Source organism: Pavona decussata, unplaced genomic scaffold (assembly GCF_977016875.1).
Source record: "Pavona decussata unplaced genomic scaffold, jaPavDecu1.1 SCAFFOLD_214, whole genome shotgun sequence".
Lineage (NCBI taxonomy): Eukaryota > Metazoa > Cnidaria > Anthozoa > Scleractinia > Agariciidae > Pavona > Pavona decussata.
The window spans coordinates 2791619-2816285 of NW_028145619.1; the positions used below are offsets into that span (position 1 = coordinate 2791619).

The 24667-nt window shown below is 40.8% G+C and overlaps 1 long non-coding RNA gene and 1 pseudogene across 1 annotated transcript in view; one reads left to right on the forward strand and one right to left on the reverse strand.

Annotated features, from left to right (window-relative positions):
* The first annotated feature begins 4870 nt into the window (after positions 1–4870).
* Positions 4871–24667, forward strand: part of LOC146460289 (uncharacterized) — a 41437-nt gene continuing 21640 nt past the window's right edge. The window contains exons 1-2 of the long non-coding RNA XR_014857667.1: positions 4871–5117; positions 6403–6506. This is a non-coding gene — a long non-coding RNA (uncharacterized LOC146460289). The remainder of the gene's footprint in view (positions 5118–6402; positions 6507–24667) is intronic.
* LOC146460290 (uncharacterized) lies at positions 15606–24338 on the reverse strand (annotated as a pseudogene).

Here is a 24667-nt window from a genome sequence, read left to right on the forward strand (position 1 = left end):
CGAATGCCGATATCTTGGTTTTCTTCGGCGGCTGGCGCTTCTCGTTTTGAACGGATTTTCGATCGAATGATACGAGAGGAAAGCAAAACATCTTGACTTTACTGGTGCTGGGTTTGGAAGCGGGGCGATTCGAATTTCCGGGTGAAAATCGCCTCGGCGCTGGAGCATTCCTGACAGAGTTTTCCTCCCTTGTCTCTCTATATAACGCTCAGGTAAACGACGAAAGCAAAACCTTCAAAATCGCCTAAATTCGCCGTTTTCTGGCAAAAGAACGACAAAGCACAACGATTGAGGTAAGTTTACATTTATTGTGACTTTTCAGATAAATATTTTCCCTAACATTTGGCTATAATACGAACCTTATAATATTTCCATACAAATCCTTTAAATTTTGTAAACAGTCACCAGTCACACGGTTTGTGTGGGCTCCCTGTGTTCGTAAGAGGAAATCTTCCACTGGATAAGGACATTCCAATTCCGCTATTGTGAAACACTGAAGGATAACGACGAGTACCTGGTACAGCGGATTGACCGTCCTGGCTGCGATTGCTCCACGTTTCAGGAGATTGAAATCAAGATCTATAAAGTCGTTATACTCGATATCTATGAATTCAACATACCTTTAACTGGGATTTTCATGTATTGGTATTATCACGGTAATCTTCCAGCATATTTCATAATTTTTTTTACCATCAATGAAAGCATACGTTCTTATAATACACGATCCGCGACAAAAATACATGTTGAATTTCAAAGCACAAATTATGGAAAATTTTCTCTCAGGTGTAAAGGAGCAACTATGTGGAACAGTCTACCTGATGATATTAAGAACATTGATTCTTTTGATCGTTTTAAAAAAGGCTTAAAATTATATATTCAAAATCAGCCGTGTAATGAATAGTAGAACAAGTATGGTTAATTAGTAAAATGAGACCTACAATGTAATTAGTTTACTTGTAATTAGTCCGCCTTCTGTAATTAGTCTTAGTAAATTGTGTTGATACTGCGGAGATCTTTTAAAAAGCTCATTAGAGCTTGCTGGATCTCCTGCCTTATCCGATACTACATGTATATGATTATGATGTATATGTTTGAATGAAAGAAGGCGAATAAAGAAGCAACGACACAAAAGTCGATTCCAATGAAGCAGCACCGTCGCTCGATCTGTCGCAACCTATTGGGGTGGTAACAATGACCCCTGCATTCAGATACAGCTATTGATCTCCATTCACCTCTATCTAGCCACTGGCGTAATAATGTTTCAAGGATGTGCGTTCAAATTCTGGGCTAAAAAGGAATTTGCCATCCTTCAGAAATTAACAGATTCCTCTGTCTGCACCTTGCAACAAGAAATTCAAGACACCTATAATATCCCACATGATAAAACCTTGCTAGAAAACCTCAGCGATGCCCTTGGTTCTCTACCGTGCAAGAAAACCAAACCAAAAGTGAAGAAAGCAAACCAAACGAATGAAGGTAATGATCAGGATTCACGCAATCAACTGCTTCGGCCTCTTTTGTCACACCGCTTTAAAGTGCCCCTAACCCTTCAATTTGTTTTCTTTAGGTAGATTTCCATATCTTTCAAGAACTCATTTTCGAAAAAAATTTTTGAGAAATATTGAATCCTTTTTTTTTTACAAGCGCTAGAAGTGAAGGCAGTCTTGTCGATATTTTCACCTATAGTTTGCATAAGTCCCCCACTCGGCCAAATGTGTCCAAATATGGAGCGTGACGTAAGAAAAGGACATCGTGCAAAAATATCCGAAGAGTCGTGGTAATGCTCCAATCGCAAACAGAGAAGATGTTTAAAAAATGTGTGGTTTTTGGATGCAGCAACTCTTGAAATGTAGAGAAAGGAATCAGCATGCATAAGATTCATGCTTCGTGCTTTGGAATGGTGTCCTTTTCTTACCTCATGGAAAGCAACCTTCTTACTGTATGTTTAATCGCTTCCTCACATATGATAGTCAGCTTGAAGTTTTAACATGTAAAATGCAACTGTATGCTTGCTATTAGGCTTGAAAGAAGCCCAAGTAGCCACGACACAAGTTGTCTTCCCATCATCTTGACTGATTTTTCACTCAGGAGAACACAGACTGAGATAGACGCACTGGACTGGATCTATGGCATCATCGTATTTGTAAACCCCCTTTTTCATCGGTCCACATGAAAACTATAAGGCAGCATTCTCACTCTGGGGGCCATTTTCGAAAACATCCATAACTTGTGGACCAAAGGCTAAAACGGAGGAGGGGAATCTCCCATTTTCAAAAATTTACGGATATGTGTGGACAGGACCTAAAAGCTTACTAAATGCACTTGTTTGATATGCAGGGCAGGGCGGGGGCACTTTTATAAAGAGATGATGAATGGGTATTTGTCTGGCCAAAAGCTGGTTGTGTTCGAGCAAAAGTAGGTCTGACTGGACAACTTGAACTTATTGGGAACTTATTTCAAGCCCTGGTAGATGTTACCGTAGATTCTGGGCAACAATAATAATTTATTACGGCCATCACTTCTAACTTGTTTACTTAATACACAGCAATTCTGCCCCTCAGATTCTGAAGAATGCAGTTTTGTTTTCAGTAGAATCAATTTTTGTTCGGGTATTCAGTGTACTTTGAAAAGTTTGATATTCACTGGCATTCAAGTTTTTTTTCTAATCGACTGATTCAAGACTGTAACAGAATTTGGAAAAAAAGGTGCAGCACACCTTGCCATTGATCCGTAATGGCGGCGGCTACTTCTGTGAGCTTGACTACATGTTGAAAAATACTCACTTAGATTGCACAAGTTTGCAGATTTGTGTTGTGGTCCATTTTCTGACTGCGTCCTGGCGCTAAGGGCCTAGCTGGAGTAATGAATCCCTCTCTTGATCAGCTTATAGTCAATATCATGGCGATTTTCCAGCAAATAGCGACACTGATGAGACTCTTAGTTCTAATTTCAGGTCATTTAATTGTTTTCAGGTCCATTTATTCAGCTCATTTATGGTAAATGAGGAAATCTGGTTTGTTGCAGAGGTAGCCATGAAAGGTTTAAGTGGTAAGTGAAATAGACATAATCAAGCTCACTGGATCACACTTTCTGCACACCAGGGCCCAGTTGCTCGAAGCATGGTTAGCACTAACCCGGGTTAAACCCCATGACAACCTATAGGTTTTAATACCTCTTAACCAATGGTTAGTGCTAACCATGCTTCGAGCAACTCAGCCCAGGGTGTCACATTCACCTTTGGCATAGGTCAAAGGTTGTATGGGTCACACACCTTTGATTGTCATCAAGATTAGGGCTGTCATGACCTTAACCCTTTTAGCCCTAACAATGATCAGCGTGAAATTTCTTCTTGTGATGTCATGCTTATTCATCCCCTGAGGACATGAGAATTCAGGACATGATCACCCAAGGTGAAATTTCTTGATATTTTAATAACTTCTCCTGCATACCTTTATAAGAAAAGTATGAGAACAAAATAGGAGAATTTGTTCTTTGGTATTAGGAATTAAAGGGTTAAGAAGTGCCCTTCCTGGTCCTGCCTCATCTAGGAATAGAAATTTGTTGGTTAACGGTGCATGTCTGGTTCAATTCATTCTGTAGTGTGTGATCGACCAACTAAACAATAAGCACCAACGAGGACTGCTTATGGCTACAGCAAACCATTTTAATTTATTTCTTCTTAATAGGCATGGAAAACTGGAAGTGAAACTTAGACAAAAAGATCCTAATTGGCTTACCTGTAACAACAACAACAACAAAAAAACCTGTGACCGCAAGGAGATGACTGACATTTAGACTAACAGTGTGGGCAAATAACCAGTTTACGTAAATCAGTTGGCTAACAAAGCTATAATATATATGAAGGGCATATTCACTTACAGTGCAGCTCAGAGATAAGCGAACCAAAACGTGCACGCAAAACGCGTATAATATGTGTATTCGTATATACGCATACTAGTATATATGCGTATATACTTACACATATGTGTCATTAGTATGTATGAGCTAGCCTATTGTTTTTTTCTATTGGTGGCAAGGTCATTGTTGATTTCAATGGGCATTGCAATTGCAGTGAAAGCTGGTGGTCAAGCTGCATGCCTGTCAATCGTCTTGTGTTTATTCCGGCTGTTTGTTTGTTAACCGCTGTCGAGCATTAAATCAAGTGTACGAGTATCAAGTATTGCCCAAATCTCCTCATTAAATAAAAAATGTTGCCTACAGTACCGCTCAAAAGTAAGTCACCAGTCTCATCTTGTTTCTCGCGAGACGAGGGTTGCATCTCTCGATACGAGATTCTCGTATGGAGAGACGCGACTCTCGTCTCTTGAGAATCACTGAAGGGGGCAAGTGAAACATAAGACATCCCCAATGTGTTTAAGAAAGTGTAATGCAATGGCTTCATAAAAAAAACTATAACAGATCCAACTTATCATGTTTATTACATTTTCATTTTATTTACATTTACACGAAGACGCTTTATTAAGGTTCTGGAGATTTATTAGCCATAAGCTCCGATTACCCAACGTGCCACTTCCGAGTAAATGCGCAGACAGATTGATCAACAAGTTCACTAGTCTTCGCAGCGATTGTTTGCTTACTCTGACACTCAACTTGATATTCTGGCGAAACTCTTGTTCTGGTCAACATGAGCGGCAAGACGAAAGGTCAACTGGTCAACTCCCCAATCATTCTGGACATTGTCTGTTGACCGGCGGTTATTTCGAGCCCAGCTGTTTATCCTGTAAATTGTAACTATTGAAAATACATTGTACAACAAAGGCTTCAGTGACCTCGCCCCCTAAAGTGATTGTGCATGTGCGAGGTTTGTCATGTGATATGATAAAAACAAAGAGGATAACATCACACATTCTTTCATCTTCATTTAGGTGTGTGGTCTTATTTCATAAGCTGGTCATCAAATTCACCTTGGTGGTAGAAGTGTCTAGGTCACAATTGGTGCAAGGAACCAGTTATTCTGCATTCCCTTTCAGTTAAATATATGCAGAGAATCACCAACAAAATGGAGCATTTGATTGCAAATGGGTCAGCATCAATCATGGGAGTTGTACAAAATAAGATCCTGGATTGTGTTCTATAAATCACCTGTCATGAGCAAGGTAAGCTTGGTTCTGATATGTTCTAGGTGGCATGCCAGTTTATTCGAGATGATACCAAAATGAGAACCCCTTTGCCCAGTTGAGTTGAACTCCCACAATTTGGCATCTCGTAATGCTGAGGAATGTGAACATGTTATCGAAACATGCTAATTGCCCAATTGTGTACAGGGAAAATTGTGGGTTAATTGTGTGTCTGGTCCAATTCATTGTTTCATCTTCATTTAGTTGTGAGTTGCGCACTGTAAGGGTATTTATGACCATAGAAATCCAAAAGTAACGGCCATGTTACTTTCGGATTTAGCAGGCCAAAGGGGCCGCTAATGTTGGGTAGCCGTTACTTTATGATGGTTACATTCCGTTTGTACATGTCATTAACTCCCCACATGATCAAAGCAAACTGTGACAAAAAAGGCCCAAATGTTTGTACTGTGTAGCAAAAAGAATGTTTGTATTATACTGCAAATAATTACTGTATCATTTGACTCTGCTGACACATACAGCTTTTGAACGATAGTTTCCAGTAGGATACAATTAAGTTTGAAATCTAGTCATAAATGGTTCTACAAATTGTTTAGTCCTACACTCAGGTTGTTCCATCTGCATTATGTTTGAGAGCAGAGGGTTTCTCTTTAGTGACTTCTTTCAATTTGGATGGCCATTCTGCGTTATCTAATGCAGTGTTGATACAAATTGAACAGTCATTAATATATCAAGGGCGCAAGGCTATTGGTGTTTTTCAAGTAAGAGAGAGCAGACATTTTTTGTGTTCCAGTTACTTACTAGTTAAAAGTATTACTTGAAACATTACATCAAACACAGTACAGCATTTTATTGTTGTTGAGTTGTCATTTTTGAAGGGCGTCTACTTTCTGGTGGGCCGTTACTTTCCGGGGTGGGGGCCTTACTGTCGGAGTTCAATAGGAAGATAAAAAATTGACGTTACTTTCAGAATTCTACGGTACTTTGCAAAGAAGTCATCTTAATTATCTTTTTACTGAAAGAAATGACAATGTCACAAGTAGTACCATACTGCCTAAAGTACATATACATATGGTTTCAGGTGCAAAAGTACAGTGACCATGGTCCTCTAAAGGTTTGTTTTGGGTCTGGTCTATGGATTAATGCTTGAAAATGTTTTTGTAATGGTCACTATCAAACAATAATATTATGGTCACCAGTCCAACGAGTTTGTGGTGTGATCATCATCACCATCATTTTCTTATCATGATATGTCTATCTGGTAATGATTGTTGATTGACATAGGTTTTGCACCTTTTTATTGCAGCTGTTAACATACGACACATAATTTTCAGACATTGTCGGGACTTTTCAGCGTGCATTTGTAGAATTTGCTGATCCAGTGATTCAAGTTACTACAGTGAATGTCAGGTATTTTTAAAGAGTAGTTTGGGATGTTGATCTATGAGAAGGATTTTCTAAAGGGCTAGTGGGTGAACCTGCTACTTTGCTCTTTACAAACATTCCTATACAAGAAAAATAGTAACAGTGCAGGTCAAAAATATGGGAACCAATATATACGAGTAAAACGCGCCATCTCTCAAACCGAAAAAAGGACTCAGTAATAACACAATTCACCCAAAGACACACACATGGAAAATGCAAGATGGCAGATAATTTGCACTTGACAAGAAAAACAAATCTTGTAGGTTTTTTGGTCATGTAGCTGTCACCAAACCAAATGTGCAAGTCCTTGCCAGGCCCTCATAACTTTATTTAAATGGGGCTGGATTGTTTTTACTATGTTCCGTAATGTGTGTTATCTGATACAGGACATACTCAGTATGTCCTTGTAGCAGTGAAAGGGTTAAAAATAGTCTAGTGTATACAAACTGTAACTAAGTTAAAGAGGGAACCTACTTCTTTCAAGAAACCTATAGCTTGTAATTTGAGTCATGCACTGTTGCATAGATCATTTGACACAGTCACAATATCATTATGAAAGTTATTGTAAAACATTTTCATTGAGCGCCCAAGTTGGAGCTCTCTTATAGGCTTTTAAGGAGAAAGCCCCCAATCTCCCTCTTGGCCATCATTTTTTGGTGTCTTTCAGTTTTGGCCCTATATGCCTTTCAGTCTAGACTTTTAAACACCTCTGTACACACTAATTTTCTGCTGAAAAAGGGCACAAAATGGGCCCAAAATAGCCATCCTGTCTCCCAATAAAAGCTGTCAGTATCTTTTCTTGTTTCATTGCCTTTCCAGCGTTACTTAAATGCATGAGTAACTTGGCACTTAGCCTCCACTTGGGGGTACAGAATTTGAGGATATTGGATGGCAAAAGCAAAAGCATAACGTTTCAAGGTTTATAACCAAATAACAGTACAGTACAACACAATAATAAATAGTTATACAATACAAAATTGTTATTAGTATTATTATTTTTATATAACAGTATACACAACTGTATGCTAAAAAACTTAACTAGCAATGCAGGGCGCAAGTGAGCCTTGAAGTGAAATAATAAAAATTAATAATAAGAAATAAAATTTATATATATAACAAAATCCTAAAAAAATAAATAAGACAAAACTAAAACTACATGTAAACTAAGAACACATAATCCTCTCAGGTTGCGACCTTACTGGTCCTAGCAATGTTCAATGCCTAAGGCTACCTCGTTAGCCAGATATTCGTCAACCACCTTCGCCAGTTGGCTAGTCTAAGCCTGTGGGTGGACTGAACCCCAGCTTGAACCATGGCGGATGCCCTGAATGACAAAGTCAACCTGTTGTTGGTCTGAATGGGAAGTCAATTCTCTGCAAAATTTATCCTCGTTCAATGGGCTAACGGAAGAAACTGGCGGAAATGTAGAACTAGCTGAGAAAGAGGAAAACAAACAAAGGCACTAAAAATAAAACCACTCAAAAAAAAGGGGTGCAACTAGGTCTAAAAGGCATTTAATACACGAAATAACAAGTAAACTATTATGTTCACGTCTACCCAATCAACTATTATCCAAGGCAAACACTGATTTGCCATCAGTTTATTTTTCACCACATCAAACCAAAGTCAGAAAACCGCATGTACGATCATTACAACATGTCATGCTCAACAATTAAACAAAATGAAGAGGGAGTCCACTAAAGGAGTTTTGAACGAGAGCTGGACGAACTTGACGACGGCGAGGCAGACCTGCGTTTCCAATCCTGTTTGGACACATTATCTGTACTGGAAGAACAGGCGCGGGCTCGATGGGGACCATTACACTGGCTGCAGCGATGGGCAAAGCAACAAAACATCAACTTGTCGGAACAGCGACCTCTGTTCCACGACCTGCAGATAATCTCCAACGAAGCTGCTCCCGAAGGTTCAGGCAAGTCGATGAAAGCACTGTCGATGCCGCCAGGTACCGACCTCCCAGCAGCACAAAAATTATAAAGCTGGACTTCATCGTCGACAAATCAACGATCTTCGCTGCCGCTGCATGCTCGCGAAAAGCTTTGTCGTACGTCAGCCACACATGCCCACTGAACTGGCGGTATGTGCGAAGAATGAGCAGTTAAATCCTTCCAGCAGTGAGGAAAGTAGGAAGTGAGAATGAGGCTAAAAATAGCAAACGCTTCGCATCACGAACCGATATCCTCGACCCCGCGATGATTCTTTTTGGCGGAGGAAGTGAGGGCCAAACACCCATCCAACATGACCTGTGACTCCGGCTCAGTGTGTGCAATGTTGGTCGAAAGCAAGTCGCTCAGATCAATGAATTTACCACTGACAATCTGACTTACATTCTTGGCCGGTACCAGGGAAAAGCTAGGGCCAACAACGAAAGGTTGTTGCAGGAGAGGGCCAGACGACAAGCTGGTAGAGGATGGGATACTAACATCGTAAGGAATCATAGCAAGGCCCGGGAAACTAAGAGAAATGACTGAGCTTGTATCCGCAGAGTGCGGTTCCACAAAGGTAGGAACAAAGGAAGGCACAATAAAATTATTCCTACCTTGGGACGCTGGAGGAGACGAGGCTGATTGGGACGAAGGAAAACCAACACCGAAGAAATAAAAGACGCTGCATGAGCGCCCAAATCCATCTGTTGAGCGGGAACGCCCCTTGAAACACGCCACGACGATGAATTCACAGGTTCAGGCATCGAAACCGGCATGCTAGCGACATCCGCTGACACGAAGGATTTCTCAGCAGCCAATGCAACTTTTACGGCACTAACAACAGTGGCAAGAAAGGCTGGATCAGGCACATTCGCTGCAGGCAAAGATGAAGCTGTCGCTGAACTGGTTGGGGCCGTAAATGAGACCACAGTAGGACTAGAAGAAGCTTCAGTGCTTGCAGACACGGAAGCGAGCGACAGATCAGTAAAAAGATCGGCGGAGCGACTATTTTTCATCTGGTGCAAAGACATGACAGCAGAAAGGTTCAACCAACAAGGAGTTTGACAATATGGCAGGCAAAAATGACCTATCTAGCAGGCCAGCAAGCAAGCAAATGCAATGCGAACCATGGGGCTCCCCCCAGCAGAGAAATCAAAGGCATTGACCTGACTTTAACTTTGCCTAAATTACATTTAGCCACATTAAACTAAGAACACATAATCCTCTCAGGTTGCGACCTTAATGGTCCTAGCAATGTTTAGCGTTCCGGATAACACAGCTTTCTGCATCTTCCTGAAGACTTCGGAGCTCATACTTACCACAAGCTTGCGCATCGTCACCTCCAACTTCCAAGACCATCCCCAAGGGTATTATTATCTTTTATAACATAGTTAGTAAATTCGTGCAATCAAATTCAATTGCGCGAGCGTGCTTCATATTCCTATTGTGCACGCTGATGACGTCAGCAAACAAATGCCTCGAGAACTCGGTGAGTGACTTTCTCCATTTTGCATTCAAAGACGGGAGAAATCTTCAGCAAAACGTTTAACTACAGATGGCAACAAGGGAACCAGCTGATGAAGAAGCTCTTCCCACTTTTTCTTTGGGATTGGAGTTTTTAACTACCGAAAAAACCTAAAGGGAAGGAAAAAAGAGAACAAGGCCCGTTACATCGTGTCTCGCAAAACTATTAATTTTCAGGTGCCAATTTCGCTTTCTCAGAGGGAAAAGACACCTTTTCGAAACGATAAATTGAAAGAAAAGCTGCTAAGGAACACTCGATAGTTTCAAAAGCGGAAATCCGATAATTAACGGCTAAGAAATTGTGCTTCAAGGACATATTGTTGTTTTATCCAGCCAACGATCAGCAAGAGGACATTTCAGATCATTACTTACTGATTATAAGCCACGAACTTTCTTGGTAACGTTCGAGTACTTGTGGGAATTCAATTCACAAGAAATTACAGGTTTGATTGTGAATTTGTACTTAAATACTTTTCTAATTGACCGCTTCTTCGTATTCCTAACAGTTTTTTGGCGAAATTTTTGAAAACCGTGCACACGGTTCGATAAATTCACTTCAAAATGGACTTGCAGTTCCTTCAAATCACTTGCACGTTTATCGTCTCGAATTAAAAATTGTACGCCTTTGCTTCTTAGAAGAAAGACTTAATTGAATAAATTTTTCATTTAGGAAAGCTTCAGTTGTCTGTTTTCTTTCTGTTTTCATTCATGAGACGTGACAACTGCGTAAATCTTGCTTAAACATCTAAACAAACCGACAAGCGGAAAGAATTCTCCCATGTAACGCGAGGATCAAATTTTCAAGTTTGTTTTCTGGAAAATTTTTAATTAGCAACCAGTGTATTTTATTCCATAATTAGAAAGTTTAACTACTGTAGACCAAAGGGGTGTTGCCTTTTTTACCCTGAAAGATGTGTATTTTTACCGAACATGGGGTTGTTTATTGCCATTTTGCACATTGGCTGAATGCTTGGGAAACCTCTGGCCAACCTAGAATCAACGGGTTTAAAAACTACCGCGTTGAAAATGTTATAAAACAATTGATTCATGCGTCAGCTGTGCATTCATCGAGATATGAAGCACTTGGGAAGTTTGGAGAGCACTCAAGAAGCTAGAGTTGCTCTCGGCTACGCCTCGAGCAACTCTTACGCATCTTTCGTGCTCTCCAAACTTCCCGCGTGCTTCATATCTCGATGAAGCACGCTGACGCATGAATCAATTGTTAAATTATTATTACAATAAAATACAGAAACTTTATTTAGAAAGGGGGGAGCAATAGCGGTCCCTCAAAATAAGAGGAATAACAACATACAACATGCACAATACTGAAGTCATTATGCTATAAATATAAAGGGACAATAATATTTTAACATTTATGGTTGCCAAATTAAATAAGGGATATTGACTGTTCGCAAAAGCACACAATATAAATATAGAAAAAACTACACTTCCATCCCGACAAGCCTGTTTCCTGATCTCTCACTCTTCGGGGGATTTTAATGACAAGGATATTCACAACCATCGTTTACATACTATAAAATTAGCATAATAACTGGTTAGGAAAAAATTTGAAACTTAAAATTTAAAATTTAAAGGTTGCAATGTTTACTTGTTACCTAGTTACGCTTTCTTTCTGTGGTTAGGAAAAAAATTGAAATTTAAAATTTAAAGGTTGCAATGTTTAGTTGTTATGTAGTAACGCTTTCTTTCTGTGGTGACTAGAAGATGCAAGTTCATTATGTTTGTTAAGTGATGACAGATCAGGTCAACAGATGATGAAAAGTTTCTCCTTAAGGCAGAGATTACATCTTTTTAATACTTGAGCTGTTGTAAGGTGAGCTAGATGAAATGATACGCCATGAAGTAGAATGGTCAATGTTGCTGTCTGTAATAGTCCAGACGTGTTTGCTGAACTCGGTGGAGTTCCTGTGTTTTGCATGTTGGAATGATGCAGAGTGGTTTCTGTATCTCGTCTTAAAGTTGTTTTCTGGGAGTCTGATGTATGTTTCAGAAGTGTAATTGTCGTTATGCATGACGGTTGCTTGGTAGATAACTGATGATTGGAGGCAGTTTCCGTTAATAATAAAAATTATAATTAAAGATGGCATCTAGGAAATTAATGACCTGTTTGTTGGCTTCAATTGTGACGCGTAGCCAATTTTCATTAAAGATGCAACATATTTCCTTCTTGATGTTCTGTGTCTCTTGGTGTGGCATTAGAAATGGATAGTCCGTCTTCACGGTAGAGTCCTATGCTGATGTCAAGGTTTTGTAGCTGCGAAAGCAAGAAACTTCCTACTACACTCACTTGTCTCAGCGCCGCCTTAGCTACCCATGGTAACATCAGACGTCGTGTCGCCCTTCTTTTGCCATGCTTGCTGTTTGTGTATAAGTATTGATTTTTTAGCATCTATGATAATGTTTCGTTCGTTGTTTGAGATGTGGTCGAAGGCGGAGGCTTGGTACATTAAAGTAGAGTGTAATATATATAAATTGAATGTAGAAAAAAACTACACTTTCATCCCGACAAGCCTTTGTTGTGATCTCTCACTCTTCAGGGGATTTTAGTGACAAGAATATTCATAACCATTGTTTATATACCATAAAAATTTACATAATTACTGTTGCAGAAAAATTGAAATTTAAAATTTAAATGTTGCAATGTTTAGTTGTTACATAGTGACGCTTTCTTTCTGATTACGAAACAAAGATTACCAGAGAAAGATTACCCAAGATTACCAAACAGCTGTCATCCCTTTCATCGGACAAAGCGTCATTTGACCAAGCCATATAAACTTTGCCAAAAAAAATTAAATATCCACAGGAAAGCCTCTTAGTTTTTTTTGTGGGGGATGATTCAAAAATAAGCGATTATAATAGCATGTGTACACCAATGTATTTGTTGAGTGTAAACAAGGATATCACTTTCACAATCATACAACGAGGCATAAAAACAAACTGCCCGCACATTTAATGTGGGGACCATTGCATTTTTACCTTGGTGTCTCCTCTTTTAAACAAAGGAGGAGGTAATGGCAGTAGAAACTGTCTGCCCAAAGGTGTGGCACACGTTTTTACAATCAAGTTTACCCCCTATTGGTGTTCCTGCCCCAGGTGAATCTTCATTATTGTTAGAAGCTGCACCTCCACTACACACAACTGGAATTGAAACAGTCGTATCAGGTTGCCCATACCAAGCTTCCCCATGCCCTATACAAAGGCCCTCCAGATCAGCAACAACGGATGGAGTCTTTAGTGTCTGAGAATTCTTGCATGAGGCATTGCAGCTGCTTTTGAACTTGGACACTGCACTTTTGTGGACGTCATTTAAAATACAATCACCAGTGAGAGGGCCAAGAAAGGAGTGTGCAATTAAAATATTGAGGTCGACTTCAGTTTGAAATATTGCCTTTTGCAATTCTTCCAAATTTTTCTCCAAATCTTTTCTAAGTACATCAACAAGGTGCATCAGAGCTCTCTCTTCATCTTCTTTCAGTTGCATCTCAGGGTAGTATTTAAAAAACTTGTGCTCCAAAACAGTCTTTGCTCTTCCAAATAATGTCCAGAAAGGAGTATCTTCATTAATCCGGATGCTGTCAATTTCTGTCCACTTCCTACCCACTTCTAAAAACCCGAAAAGTTTACTTAAACTTTTTGCACCCAAATTAATGGGTTCAAAAAGTCCGAAGGTGGATCCTTCTCCAACAACCGTTTGATCGCCTTCTTCATTAATCTTGTTACACCCAATATATATATTACATATATAGATGGAGAAAACAGTTAAATATTTAAAAAATTCTTAAAATGTTTATGTATTAATATGGTAATGTATTATTATACCACACATATTACTTAGTCTCATAGCAGTTGACAATTCCTGTGTGTGGTGAGATCGGAGGCCCGCATGTAAAGGCGCCACTGGTAGCCGCTTTCACTCCATATTTTGATCTCATCCACACACCTAATGATGAATGTGAAAGGCGGCTTTGCTGCTTCTGTCTCTAAATTGTGTGCATTTATAAAGCTAACATCAATAAGGAACCATGACAAATAACGCCAGCATTTGCGGGACTTGTGACCCAAATCGTGGTAGTTGCGAAGTTGATTGTTGAGATTGACAAATCCTGTGTTCTTGTTGAAGGCAATGGCGGCAGGGACTGTTGGGACTTGAATGTACGTTCTGTCGCATTGTTTTCTGTTGACTTTTTCATCACCAACTGGATTAGATTGAGTGCTTAAAAGGTTTACTAGCTTTGTGTCTTTCCAGGCAGTGGCTTCAAGGTTTCTGCACTGGTAAAATTTTGATTCCCCTTTTTGAAGGGCCTTCATGTCTTGGTTTTGCAGTTGGAAGCCTCTAGGAAAACCACGGTGGTTCGCTTGAACTGTTCCACACAGATAGGTGTTTTCTCCCAGCAAATCACAAGCAAGTTTAATCAAAGTAAAAAAATTGTCGCAGTAGACGTGGTGATACTTTCCAACAAATGGTTCAGTTAATTCTCACACAACTCGGTAGCCAAGGCCATGCTCTGTTGCAATGCCACCTTTTTTTCCAGTATAAACTTGTAGGGTACAAACATAACCATTTGACGCATCATTGCATTCCCACACCTTGATACTTCTTTTGACAGGCTTTAAAGGAACGTATTGTTTAAGACTGAGTTGACCTTTGAAGGCAACCATTGCCTCATACACAGAAAGATTCTGTCTGGGGAGATACTCTGAACGAACTGCGTCCACAATTGCATTGAGAAATGGTTGAACTTTAAAAAGTTTGTCATGGTTGGATTGGCCTTGAGGAACAGCATTTGTGTTGTTATTGGGGTAAAGATACTGGGTTATTTTCGCGGAATTGCTCTCTGCACACGCTGGTTCAACAAACGAGGACTGTATACTGTCTTTGAATTAGCTTTATTCTTCTGATCACAACATTACATGTTCCGTTCTACGATCTAACTTAATTCCATCTGATTAAAAGTTACACAAATGCTACGTTTATTAGCTAGGGATACACACACCCAGATACGTAAGTCCGGTGTGGTAAGATAAGTTAAGCTAACTTGACAAAGTTCCAGTTTAGTTTTACACATTCTTCAATGATTCATGGCCACTAATTTCCTGTTACATCGGTTTGTTTGACAATCATAGCGGTTATTTATGCATGCGGTTTTACTAGCGACTATTTGATTAAATACATCATTGTTTGTAAAAGCTCTATTACACAAAGTCGGTCAATACTTCCTGTGACATTCTACCGATCTTTATTGGTGCGCGGTAACGAAACAATAGCTTACTTAATAAACAGCTAGACATGCTAAATATATCAAAACAAGAGAAAATCTAATTACGAGTAGACATGATTTTTTTCATATAGGAAACTCTGAGGGTTGGATTGGTAGACCGCTAACAAGATGATTCAGGCAGCTGGTTGTATCCGAAGAGTACGTGAAGGCCAAAGAAGTTTTCCATTTCCTTGTCGGTTGTATCGTGCCATGTGGGATCTAGTTTTAGGGTGATACACTGGCTAGCATATCTGTTTCTTGGACAACCATATCCAATACTTCATTGGTCACAAACAACTGAAAAAAATCCTTTGCCGTGCCACCTTCTGTAACACTGCTCATCGTTCCTGATCTTGAGGTGAAGGCAATCCATTTACCGGCATTGGATCTCGACTCCATCCAATTTCTTCCTCATCTTCAGAAAAATCTACCTCAGACAAGTCCTCTGTATTAACCTACAATAACCATGTTCTTTGTTGGCTCAGTCATAGCAACAAAAACAGCGCCATATGGCACTCTTCGGATTTCAGGGATGTAAAACAGCAGTCCCATATGGTACTCTTTGAGGGTAAAGGTATTAAAATGAAGTAACAAGTTATTGAAAAATGTTTGAGCATTATGGGCATTGTTAACATCTTTACCTTACAAAATACAAACTTAAAACAATATAAAGTTAAATGTCATTTTTGCCTTGGAAAATTTAAATCGAAGCAAATGTCAAAAAAGAATGTTGAAAAAGTAGAAAAGTAAATATCAATTAAACTGAAAAAAATCTTGTCCAAATTCATTTGCGCATGAAACCAACAACCAGGATTTGATCCATAGCATCATGTTTCATGCATTGTTTTATGTGTGAAAAAATTAAAGTTGAGACAAAGTCATAGTATTTTATTAGGAGCAGCTTGTTTAACAAATTGATGGGAACAATATATACAATATTTAATACGAACACTTCCCACAATTTAGCTAGCTTGAAGCCAAGAGCACTGCAATCACTCTCGGTAGTTTCAGGACTACATTAAAATTGATTCTCTCTCACACTTCATTGTGGTAGTAAAACCATGCTTCTTCACCAACCATCATCACGCACAAATGTTTTCTTTGACTTGGGTGTTGAATAGCGCAGACATTTTTTGTATGTCTGCGTGTCTATTACGTGGTACATGATTCAAAGTAGAGAAAACTTTGAGTTGTAAGGCTTCATCTGTACATGGTTAATCGATAACAACAAAAGAAAAGTTTCCTGAGCACGTTGGAAGAAATATTACCTTCATCAAAGGATGATAGAAAGGATAAAACTAAAGCCTCCTTTACGAAATGCCTTCAGACCAGATTACTAAAACTTCTTGATCAAGAGGATATTTATGTTGACGTCAACACTCTGATTAAAAACTTCAAATATCAGTGGTATGATTAGCTAATATGAAACTTTCTTAATTTTAATTTAGACAGTCATTATTTTTTACTTAACTTATTACATATTAATTATTGGTATATCTTTAAATTATATTCTGTAAATATATACTAATCAACTGCACTACCTAGATTAGCCTATGCTATTTGCGGGCTAGTGCATTCTTGCCTTACCTTCGTGAAAAATGTGCTTTAATAAATTGAATTGAAATTGAATTGAATTGAAATTGAATTGATAATAGATTTCTTTAGTTTGCCAAATCGTAAATGGGTAAAACATATCTTTTACATGAAGCACAAAACTACTTTTGATTACAAAGGAAGCTTAAAGAATAAAAGAACAAAATCCATAAAATATTTGACACTAACACTTTGTTCTCCTCGATTGGGAATTACACTTAGAGGGACAAAATTGCCATCTTGCTTCATTTTGTGGTTTTACAGTGCTCAATGTTTGATTTGAGTTTGACACCCTTGCAAAATCTCTCAAATATGTTTTCGATATACATCTTTAATAGTCCTAAATCTTCATTTGCTGTTCAAATAAGTTTTATATATTTCAAATTTATTTGCAATAAGCACTTTCCAATAAGCACTTTCCAATAATTCAGTAGTAAGACTCGTAAGCTGCGTCCTCCCGCTCTTTGCTCGGTACCAGTCTGCGTCAATGACTTCACTGGAATCCTTCCTTATATAACAAATCTTCCGTTGTCGGGACAGTGAGTAGTCTATCTTCCATTGCTGAAAAGCTTCTTGTAACCCACTCTTGCTTTTACGAAAGTCTTTCCTCGGTCGACCTCCTGGGTCTGGCCCATTCAACTGAGTTCCATAAATCACAGCTCATAAGTTGGAATTCTAATGTCTTTAGCAGAATTCTTCTCTTGAAAACTTGGGAACCCTTGTGGTAGTTGTCCATACAGCTACTTTAACGAGCCAGAAAGACTTATCAAGACTGTTGCAAAGTGCATCTACCTTTGCCGGGGTACGCTCCTCTGCTTCTTCTTTTCCCTTTAGCCACTCCATTGTTTGCACAATTTTTACTTGCGTTGTGGGTTCTTGGTCAGCTGTAGTGACAGGAACAGAAGAAGAAGAAGATGATGACACAGGAGCAGGTTATTGGAAGGATGTACGATTTGTAACCCTAGTCTGTCCAGTGGTATCCACGGGATCGGTAAATGAAAACTGTTTCACCACAACATTTGGCAAGGAAGAAAGACGCAGCAGGCAGCGGTTCATTTGCTTCGTTAGGAGGTGGGGCAGGAATTTTTAAGATCTCGAAGTAGGGTTTTTATTTCCTCCATTCACACTGTGTCTTTGAACCAACGAGTAAGCAGTCTCATTGATGTGGAAAAGAACTAAATTTGTTTAGTTTAAAATTGTACTCCTGTTCAGGACGCGAGCACGAATACCGTGATATTCGGCAAGAAATAGCTTCCACCTTGAAGTGTATACTGTTTTCATAGTATCACCTCGTTCTCTCCTCGGCTGTGGATGTTTGTCGCACAGATGAATGCATACTGCTTCAACAAGAACTTCTTCTTGGTGAACTTGCTGGAGCACCAGCAGATAAGAAACACCTGAAATCGATAGGAACGAAAGATGGTATTGTACTGTAATAACAACAAGCTAAGGTAATAGTGATAATTTTTGTCTTTGCTGCAGTGACGATTTCACTATACCTTTTCATTGCCTCAATGGTGACATATCCAGACCTTTTTTCTTTCGATCTTGCAATTCCTTTTGTTCACCTTACTGAAGTTGGTGATGACATCCCCTGAAGCTAACTCTGCTGAAGCTGTCCACAATGCTAAACGGTGGATTAAACTTGATAAAATTAACGTTTTTCTTAGATTTTAGAAAACTGCGGAGCAAACCGATCTCTAGTGTCTCTAGTGATTGGTTGGCCATTTTTTCTTCTTAGGCTTGAAAGCTAAGGGTCTCTTCTCAAAGTATGGTTTCACTTTTGAAATCATAGTGTAAAGTTAAAAGTTAGTCTGATTGCCTGCCTCACTTTGATAGACCTTAAAGGCCTTGTTTGTTTTCTCTTCTAAGTCTTAAATGTTAACTGGAAACTCGGCAGGATTTGCCCTTTTGGAGGAGACTTAAATAGGGTAAACAATGGTAAACAGAGAAGGTTGTTGCAGATTTTGCAACCAACCAAGTCGCAAGACTAGCCACTCCCATTCACTAAACTTCCAATGATGGTATACAAGGAGATTCCAGGGGGATCCTGTATGCATGCCATATGCCACTTTTGCTCTGGCCACACAGCTGTCAGCATGTCATCCCTTGTTCGGAAAATCCCGGCACTGGTTCGACTCAATAAGAGGACTGTATCTTTTTTCCTTTCAACAATTCTTTATTTCGTTCTCCATCATATACTGTTTACATTTCACAATCTCTAACAACTCCGAACTTTCGTATCAACTGATACATGAGCTTCGATTTTACAAATTTATCTTTTCCAATACAATGGTAGACTATTTTGACACTTATGTCAATCAGTTACACTATAGATCCATTAAGTTTCAGAATACAAAATCAAGATACAATCTAATGTCAACACGGATTGATTTACAATAATTATTCTTAGACACACTCCCCCCTTTGACCAATCAGGGTCAAACACAGCACACAAGTCCGAAAAGTACGATCGCGCTACAAAATACACCGAGCAAACAACTAGTGATTAATTATGGCTTGCATACGCCAACACGAATCCAGTGCTGCCGCTCGCCTTGGGGTATTTCTAACCCTACCCTGATTGCCATTTTCCCCGGTTCCTACATTTCCCTGAGTTCCCCCCGTGACACAACTAACCTCCAGGGGAAACAACTTTTGAACTGCCCGATTCATAAAAACAGGTTTTCCCTTCGTGATTACTTTCAGTCTGGCACCTCTTACCTGTCCATCTTTGCCCACAATCAACTCCTCCACCTTCGCCAATTTCCAGTTACTTCTCTTAACATTGTCTTCGTGAACGAACACCAATTCTCCAACACTTACCTTGTCATTTTGCCTTCCTTGTTGCCACGATGATGCTCTCTCAAATCCACCAAATACTCTTTGCGCCACCGATTCCAGAAATGGATTCTTAACTTAGCAAGGTATCTAAACCTCTTCAGGAACCCACGTTCATTTTCTTCCTCGTCATCTCGTACCTCCTCTGGTAAGTTAATTAAGCGCCGTCCATAGATGAGATGCGCTGGTGTCAACATTTCCGCCCCAACTTCATCATATTCGTACGTCAGGGGACGTGAATTCATGGTGGCTTCCAATTCAGTTAAGACTGTTATCATTTCGTCCGCGTTAAGCTTCGCGTTTCCAAGGACCTTTCTAAGACAGCGTTTCGTAGTTCCTATCAGTCGCTCAAAGAATCCTCCCCACCATGGCGCCCGCTCTAAATTGAACCTCCAGTCTATCCGGTTTGTCTCCAAATGCGCCCTTACCTCTTCGTTGTCATACATTCGCCTCAAAATCTTCTCCGATGCCTTGAACGTCTTCGCGTTGTCCGAAACTATCAACGATGGTGTGCCCCGCCTGGCCGTAAACTTTCGTAAACAACGCAAAAAGGTCGGCGCTGTTAAGTCTGCCACCAGGTCCAGATGCACAGCCCGTGTCACGCAACAAGTAAACAACGCTATATAGGATTTCACCATTTTGCCATCTGTAGACTTCACATACACTGGACCAGCGAAATCTACTCCTACCTTCGAAAATGGTGCGGCCTCCCTGACCCTGAATTCTGGCAATGCTGCTACAGGTGGCGCTCCAAAGGGTTTTCCTTGCTGTCTTTTACACGTCACGCATTCTCTTAACACCTTCTTTACAACTTGTCTACCCTTTGGAACCCAAAACCTTGACCTAAACTCTCCCAACGTCGTTCGCACTCCTCCATGTTTCGTTCTTCTATGGCATTCTTTGATAATCAACTTGGTCATCCTGTGATTTCTGGGCAGAATGATTGGTTCCTGCGATTCCAGGTCCAGATCCGAATTTTCCAATCTGCCAATACATTTCAAGATTCCGTCACGGTTCTCTAGTTTCAATTGTCGGACAAGGTCATCATAGCTTTTACTGCCCTTTAATTCCGCTTGCGCGGCTCCGATCCATATTCGCTCTGCTTCGTACATTTCTCTTCTTTGCAACATACCCGCTCTCCCTTGCACACCCCTTCCGGTACACACAAAATTGAACAGAAAACGCTTCACCCATGCCTTAACCTTCAACAACCGATCAAAGGTACTAAACTTGTTGATATCAATCACATCTGTGACTCCACGTTTTCTTGTCACGCCAGCTACCGTGACAGTCACTTTCTTCATCTCTTCGTTACTCTGTGGAGTCTGGTTGATCTCTGTGCTTGGCCATCCAGTCCTTGGTCCAGTCAACCACGGTGGACCGTTCCACCACAAGACGTTTTCTTTCAGCTTGGATGCCTGTTCACCTCTCGAACCTATGTCCGCTGGGTTCTCCTCCCCCGGACAATGTCCCCACTCATCCTTCTTCGTGACCTTCAGAATTTCATTGACTCTGTGACGAACAAACTGCTTCCATTCGCCGTTGTTTGCTATCCACCATAGCGCCATTTCTGACAGCTCAAAGATAAACACATTGTTTTCACAATTCCATAACTGTCCAAGCACCCTTTCATTCTTCATTCCCGCTTTCGCTCCAAGGGTCTCCTTGGCATAGCTCTCGTCGGCGCTTTCGACTTCTTTGTTTACGTCTGTCTCGTCACACAATTCACGTTGTTCTATTTTGGCCCTCAACTCACCGCTGTTCGTTAACCATTTCCTTAATTAAAACCCACCGAGAGCGAGTCTCGTTTTCGCCTTGTCATACAACTCACCTGCCTCCTGCGTGTCTCTCCTTCCAGAAACGAGATCATCGACGTAAAAACTCTTCTTCATGATACGAACAAACTCAGGATCTAGCTCAATAAACGAATCAAGATGATATTGCAGTGTTGCATTGAGTAGGAATGGTGAACAATTAACTCCAAAAACAACACGACAAAACCTGTAAACAATGGGCTCTAATTGGTCGCTGTCAACACTATTTACCCAGAGAAACGTCAAACAATCCCTGTCACGTCTGTTTACAATGATATTGAGAAATGCCTTTTCAATATCACCAACTAACGCAACGCGCTTCTCTCGAAAACGAATTAGAATTTCATACAGCAGTGTTAACGCAGGTCCCACATGAAGGCAATCATTCAGCGACACACCCCTTTTTCCCTCTTTAGACGATGCGTCGTACACGACCCTGACCTTGGTCGTCTTGGCGTCTTTCTGGATGACTGCGTGATGCGGGAGATAATGAATCTTCTCAGTCGTTTCTAACTCCGTCACTCGCTCGACTATTCCAACCTCTTCTTGTTCCTTTATGATCCCATCATATGCATTCAGAACTGTGGGGTCACTCTTTAACCGTCCTAATTGACCTTTTAGCCGTCTCAAGCTGTTGTGGTAATTGGACGGCAGGGGCCCATGTCCCTGTTTCCATGGTAGAGAGACTTCATATCTGTTTCCGTTAAAAACAATCGCGTCCTTCAAGGCTTCGTGGACTTGATCCCCTTCCCGAATTCCGAGTGTCTCGAAGTCCCACAGCTTCCGTGCGCTATCTTCCAATTTTCGATTATCAACAAACGCCTCTTCATTGCGTGACAAACTGTTACCCACAAGGTGAAGGTGGACATGTATTTGTGAATCATCACAAACTCCCTTCAGGGGCCCTGACAAGACCCAACCCAGGTGGGTTTCTACGGCGACGGGTTCACCTGGCTCTCCCCTTACCGTTCTCCCCCCTTGAAAGGACCAGAGAAAATTCGCCCCAATGAGCAGGTCTACATCGAGAATTTCCCAATCCCGATTGACATCCGAGAACCACAAGCCCTAGAGATGGGGGTACTCGGCTTTCCTGTTCTCAATGTGCTCATTTCGTATTTGCGTGATACTGGGTACCTCATAGGCCTCGATCCAAATCCCATTCCCCCCCTGTAAAGGGAACACATCAAACTCATGCAGACCCCTCAACCCACTATCCCTCGTTTGCTGCCCAAAGGTGCTAATTTCGATCCATTCCCTTCGCACCTCCTGCAACCCCGCTAACTGTACAGCTCTAGTAGTTATAAAGGACTTATGGCTACCTGTGTCGAATAAAACCCGAACCCTCGAATGTTTGCTCCCCGTAATAACTGCTTGGGCTGTTTGTAATGCAACCCTCCCAACTAATCCCACGTGAAGGGCGGGACTGGCATGACTGGCATGCGCGTGATTGACACTTGGCGAGATATCATAATCACCATTGTTTGCGGGCCTAGGCTGACGCAGCGCCTGGTATGCGTTGTGACCCACATAGTCAACACAAATGGAAACATGATGACACCCTTTCTTACAAACATTACATACAATTTGAGTGGCACAATCACGGGAAATATGCCCTTTCTTAGCACAAATAAAGCATCGTCCTTACTTACGTAAAAGGAGCTTCCTTTCCTCAACAGAAGTAACGTTCATACAATGTTCATGGGCATGTTTGCCCTTACAATAAGCACACAGATTGTCCCATGTCTTTGCTAACAGGGCGTTGGCTGTTGGGGGTCCGCCCCCAAATTTTCTTTGATCTTTCTCACGCGGCTCACGCGTAAAGTTCTTGTTGCTTCTGAATGAATTTTCCTCTCTCAGCTCCAGCTCACACAACAGTTCAGCTAGCATTTCGTCCATTCTCCACTCCTCATGGTTCTTCCCTCTGGTTATCTGCAATCGTATGGCCTCTGGTATCTTGTTCAAGATGGCCGGCACAACAATCCCTTGATATGTAGCGGCGTCCACTCCGAGCGCCTGAAGGCCTCGATGGTGGACTTCCACCAAGTCGTACAATCGGCGAAGGCCACCAATATCCCTTTCATTAAAAACAGCCTGAATCTTTAAAAGGTCGTTCACGTGGGCTCGTTCGATTGTACTTTTCTTCCCGAATCGCCGCTTTAACAGGTCGATGGCGGCCTCATAATTTGCCTCTGTTAAGGCCAATCCCGCTATCGCCGTACGTGCTGTTCCCCCAAGTAATCCGCGTAAGTAGGAAAACTTGTCTACGGGCGATAGCTTGGGATTGGAGTGTATGGAGCTTACGAAACCGTCCCAAAACTCCTGCCATTCCTCGACACGCCCTGCGAACCGCTTCGCTTCCAACTTCGGCAATCGAACTTGAACTGTGCCGGACGAATTATTGCTCCCGTTACTTGAAGGCTCTTGTTGTGATGCTGGAGGTTGAGCGTTTCCACCGAGTGCCTCTTCTGCTGAGGCGACAAGTGCAGTAAACTCTCCCCTCAAGTCTCCGGCGCATCGTATCTCCTCTGCTATCTCCTCGTCCGACACCTCCTCGATTTCGACTAACAATCTCAAAATTTCGCCATCAAGTTCTTTAGTAATGTCCAACAGTTCCGATAATGTATCCTTTAACTGAATGGTCTTCGCCCGCTGCTCCTCGTTGTACGTTTGCAAGAGTCCTTTTAACTCGTCGCCGACGTATTTTAGGTACGCTCTATGCCCTTTTCTTTCTCTCCTTCTCAGTTGCACTGTGTCTTCTCTGCTCTCCTTTCTCGTTTCTGAAGTCGTTCCATTGCCTGTTTTAGATGTCTTTGTCTTTCCCATGATCCGGCTCGAGGGACCAAATGTTCGGAAAATCCCGGCACTGGTTCGACTCAATAAGAGGACTGTATCTTTCTCCTTTCAACAATTCTTTATTTCGTTCTCCATCATATACTGTTTACATTCCACAATCTCTAACAACTCCGAACTTTCGTATCAACTGATACATGAGCTTCGATTTTACAAATTTATCTTTTCCAATACAATGGTAGACTATTTTGACACTTATGTCAATCAGTTACACTATAGATCCATTAAGTTTCAGAATACAAAATCAAGATACAATCTAATGTCAACACGGATTGATTTACAATAATTATTCTCAGACATCC